Genomic DNA, 5,316 nt, shown 5'->3' on the forward strand with positions numbered 1-5,316 from the left:
GGCTAAAAAATTGATGAAGAAGGATCTCTAAGGTTGATAAAACAAAGAGATTGAGGATTAAAGGTAGTGGTCCAAAGGCTCTCCAAGAGAAATCTCATCGATGGGTTGTATTGGTGTTGAATGCCTTCCAGTTGTAGATTTGTTTTGGGTAGTTTGTAGGCATTTGCGAGTTTGGAGTAGGATCATGGGTTTTAGTTTGTATTGTTGTTGTTTTTAGCAACATATATTGTTATTCTTAAGCTATTGTTGGAAGTGTTATTTCACATATATTACTGATAAGAACAATTATCTAGAGTTTAGGGAGTTCATTGAAAGTTTTAGTTGTTTCCTTGTGTGTTTGAGCTCTAGATTTGGGGTTCTATGTGATCTAATTTGTAGAGGATGTTAATGGTTGTTATCTAAGATATTTAGTAGCATTTATATGATGTTTAACCCATGTTAATATTAGTAATAGACATTCTACTTTGGTTGCATTAAGTTTTAGTTTAATTGAATTGTGTTTTGCTAAACTTTTCGGTATACCTGATTTCTCAATTGTTTATATCTACAAATCTGAAGTAGAAGTTAGAGTAATATTCAAATCTAATTTAAAATAGTAGCAAGGGTTATTCAAAAAAGAACTTACTATAATTCTTTTATCCTCATCTTCTTCCTTCCCATCCACCTCTAGAGGAGGATTTAACATGGCAAGCAACAAATCCACCCTTATAACCATCTTAACGCCTATTATGGTCTTGTGAAAGTTGATATCATAGTTGGATTGGTGATGTCTAAGTTCCATATTTGCCCCATCCCCCAAGATCACAAAAGGGATCTAGGGGTTGTTAATCCATGGGTTGATTTGGGGCCAAGCTCTTATGTTTCGATGGAAACCAACACCACCCACCACTCACTGCAAGACCATCACCAACATGGCCATGCCAAGGCCATCATCATTCTCTTGACATCTATAGTCTCCTCCCTTGTGTCCAATAGCATGGTAATGAACATTGAATAAATATCTATGTTAATTCGATATCTCCTAGTCACATTGATGCATGTGTTACTCAAGATCATTCAAATGACATGCATCACAATCCCTGTCTTAGTCTTGAATACCTCCATTCAACTTCAATCATATATCTCCCCAAGAAAGGCTATCAACATTTTTTTTGGCTTTCAAGAATATTGTTGTGTCCATCGTGCAAAAACAAAAACATGGATTTTCCCTCTCCACCAACTATTTATACCGTGTTATGCCGATAATGATGAACGAAATCTTTAATACTCCAACCACACACTCCTTAATTTCCTATTATGGTGGTTATTCCTTCACTCACCCATAATTACAATTTATCACCCTTCAACCATGCCCTCTTATTAGAGTAGCTCATGCCAAATGTCTTTCAAATTCACAATTGATTCATTATTTTTCACATTTATTGCCTAGTCCATGTCTTGATTTGCTACATCATTCCCCTCTATGTATACATGTGTAATGTAAGAGACTTTGGTTTGATTTAGGATCTCCCACATAGGTGTGATCCACTTTCTCAACTTCTAATTCAACGTGTCCTTCCTTTGGATGGTATTGATTGTGATTGGAGTCCCCTTTTAGCTGGACTTTTCTAAAGCTATATTTTCTACGTAGTGTCATTCCTAATAAAGCTGCATGAAACTCAACATCATTGTTGGTTCCTTGGGTTAATTTTTTTGTAGCTAACACCGATATTTTTCCTTTTGCATCCCTAATTACACATCTTGCTCGTGATAAGTCTAGACTTTCATGAGAGGCATTATTAAAGTCCACTTTGACCCATCCTTGATTGAGAGGATCCATGGAGCATTGACTCTTTAGTACCTATCAACCTCGACCCTCATAAATGAAAGGAAAATGTATCTAATTATTATTTTAATTTAAACTTATTTTTATTTCATTTATATTAATTGAACTAACTATATATTTAATAATTATATTTCTTTAAAATAATTTTAAATAAATAAAATACTTATCAAGCAAATAAATATAAAAAATTATTAAGATAAAATAATTATAAAAGTAAATAAATTTTAAATAGATTTAAATTAAAATAAAATACATTTACTCATAATATATTTTTTATGGACATTTGAAATTATATTCAACAAAGAATACTAATATACATTCTACAATGATTATTAATACAATATATTTTAAATCAATTTAAATTAAAATAAAATATTTTTTGTATAAATATTTGAAATGGCATTCAACAATGAATACTATATTCTACATAACACATGTTACATAACAAACCAATACCAATTAACAAAAAAAAATTATATTCCCATTAACAAATCCATTGTATTTTCCCTCACCTCAATATTTGTATTTACTATTAATATATACATTTTCCCAATAAAAAAATAAAAATATTTGTGTTTACGTGAAACCCTCGAATAAAAGTGTCATGGCCTGGCCGCCCTAACGATGAAACTACTCCCGACGGTTACAGCGGGGCCCACCGTAGTTAGAATATTTTTCAAACGAAGCATTTTCCTGACCAAAAAGAAGCGAGCAAAATACCCGTTAATACGGTCCAAAAACGGTGGTAACTGGTAATCATCACCTGTATATTTTTACACCGTAATGACACCTATCGCAACGGAGGTAATCCGTCGCCGTCGCCGTCGCCGTCGTCTTCGCCATCGTATTCTTTTTCCCGGCTGTCACTTTTAACCCCTTTCTCAAAAATCAAAACAAAATTACGAACGCTCTCATTCCCCCTCAAAACGGGCCATTAAAGTTTTCACCTACTTTGACTGGATTAATTCAAGTTTGGGCACGAAAAGCAAAAGACGGCAGCTGAAGTTTCCCGCGAAACTACTGCCGGAAAGCCCAAGCGTGCCGTGAAAGTTATGCCGGCCGGGTCGGAACCCCTGGCCTGGGCCTATAAATTGGAGGAGGTTCTCTTGTAATGCAGTTTGCCGCTTTGGTGGTCGAATAGCAGTAGGAGGGGTTTCATTTTTCCTTCTTCCTGTGGTTATTTTAGCCGTTTATTCGCCTGCCTTCTGAGCGTCCGTTGACCGTTGGGCTTCGCACTTTTTATTTGCACGGTTTGAGCTTCTTCTCCTGATTCTAGGTTTTTAAGGCTTCTGATCTGCTGTTTATTCACAAATAATGGAGTTTATTACGTTCTGATCCGTTTCTGTGAATCTTATTTGGTTTTATTTTAAGGTTTCGGTGGATTTGCAGGGTTTTGATGTTTGTTATGGCTTATTTTTGGGTTATTGCAGGTTTTAGAGAGAATGAGCGCGTCAGATCTGTTGGCGGAGGAGGCGAAGCAACATATTGGTTGCCGCCATGAGCACGGTGGCTCGCCGCCGGCTGAGGGGACTCAGCAGAAGGATTTCGCAGCGGCGATCAGGCGGTCGCCGTCTGTTGATTCGCTGACAAGTATTGTCGGCGTTAAGACGTGCGTGTGTGCTCCGACTACTCACGCTGGCTCGTTTCGCTGCCGGCTTCATCGGAATCCTTCGAGCGTTTCTCACGCAGCGGCAGCACCGCTGCCTCCCTCCGTGACGGCGGCACCGAGATCCTCCGCTTCGAACACGAGCATCGAAGCGCGATAATTTTAAAAAAATTAAAAGTTTCGCTAAGTTTTAGAGATTTTAGACAGACTGATATTTCCGTATTATATGTCTGGTCCTTGGTTCCCTGAAAGCCTACAGGGTAAAATATTTTTTTTGTATTTAGGGTTTGTTTCCTAGGCGTACCGCGTAGTATTCTATCTTTTACTTACCCTCACGGCTTGTAGATTGTCTATATGTTCACATTTTAAGCTATTTCCTAGAACGAGTCTATATATTCACATTTTCTAGAATGAGACTAGCTTTATCGATCTAGAGTCACATTGTCGTTGTTAAGGAACACTTGAAGAAAAATGTAATAGAAGTTATTTGAAGATTTGTTCTATAATTGCAAACAGAAGCAGTAAATGAAAAATGTTCTGAAGTTGTCCTGGAAGGGAAAATTTGTTAGACAAAATTTAATTCGTTAATCTTGTTGAAGTTCCATTTTAGCACCAAAACCCCTATTTTCAATAAAACACTTAAGAAATGTTCCATTGGCTGTTCATATCATGAGGACCTAAAATTTTAAAGACAACAATATAAGTCTTTTAATGGTGTAGTTAAATAGTTTACAGAGAAGTGCACGCTCTTAGAGAATTTGATTCACACGGATCAAATTACTGATGCAACATTTTAGTTTTCGATCCTCTCATTAAAAGCCCGCACAAATTGATTTTCACTTCCTTATTTAAACGTCTCAGCGGACAAATTGTTTTAGAACTACGTATTTTATGAAAGATAATGTTTTTAAAATCCATTAGAGTATTAAGTATAATTTATTTTGATAGAAACTGTATAAATTTTTCGGGTACTTGCACAGTTAGTAATCTTTACAATGGAAAACTGTACAATGTTTCTTGTACTCTGTACATTTATATATTTTGAATTATATTCAAGTATCTGTCAGAACGGTTTATTTTCAACGTTTTGGATTCCGCTGCACCCCAAAATATTAATATTTTTGCAAAATCTGCACTGTTTTTCCAGGTTCTGAAGAGGCATTAACGTTGAGAAAGTTTGAGACGCGTTTTCAGGAAGATGTATATTCTAGAATAAGCTGAAGGTCGTCTGTAACGTGTTAATAAGACTAATGGTTGTTGACTTGGTGAAATGTAATGCGTTGTCGTTGGAGCTTTCTGGTTAGCAAGAGGGGACCATCCCTCAGAGGTTCAGGTGTGGGGTTAATTTTGCAGAAAGTGACCATTTTTGTAGGGGTACAGGTGTGGGGTTAATTCTTGTAGAAAGAGAGCATTTTTTAGTCAAGTCATTCTGAGAATTTCCGCACCTCTATGTAGGGGAGGCTGGTAAAATAGTTTTTGTGCTCTTTTCTCTGAAGATTACATTATTGATGAACATGATTTATTTTATAATATTAATAAATTTTAATAAAAAATTATAATAAATATAAGTGAGTAATTACTTAATTTAACTTATTGATGAAAATGATTTATTTTATAATATTAATAAATTTTAATAAAAAATATAATAAATATAAATGAGTAATTACTTAATTTAACATTTAAATTAAGTTTTTTTAAAATAATTTAATTTAACATTTAAATTAAGTTATTTTTAGAATAATTTTAAAAAAATTAATGTGAAAAAGAAATTAGTAGTTTAGAAATTTAGGGACATTTTGATGTCATTGTAGATGCCTCTCTACATACTTAACATTAATATTCTTAGTTCATATATTGTCTATATTTAATATTAAAAATTTAGATA

General features: G+C 34.6%; 1 long non-coding RNA gene across 1 annotated transcript; it reads left to right on the forward strand.

Annotated features, from left to right (window-relative positions):
* The first annotated feature begins 2,767 nt into the window (after window positions 1-2,767).
* LOC131079920 (uncharacterized) lies at window positions 2,768-3,985 on the forward strand. The gene is made up of 2 exons (XR_009114088.2): window positions 2,768-3,075; window positions 3,256-3,985. It is a non-coding gene; the product is annotated as an uncharacterized LOC131079920 (long non-coding RNA).
* The last annotated feature ends 1,331 nt before the right edge of the window (window positions 3,986-5,316 follow it).

Source organism: Cryptomeria japonica, chromosome 10 (genome assembly GCF_030272615.1).
Source record: "Cryptomeria japonica chromosome 10, Sugi_1.0, whole genome shotgun sequence".
NCBI lineage: Eukaryota > Viridiplantae > Streptophyta > Pinopsida > Cupressales > Cupressaceae > Cryptomeria > Cryptomeria japonica.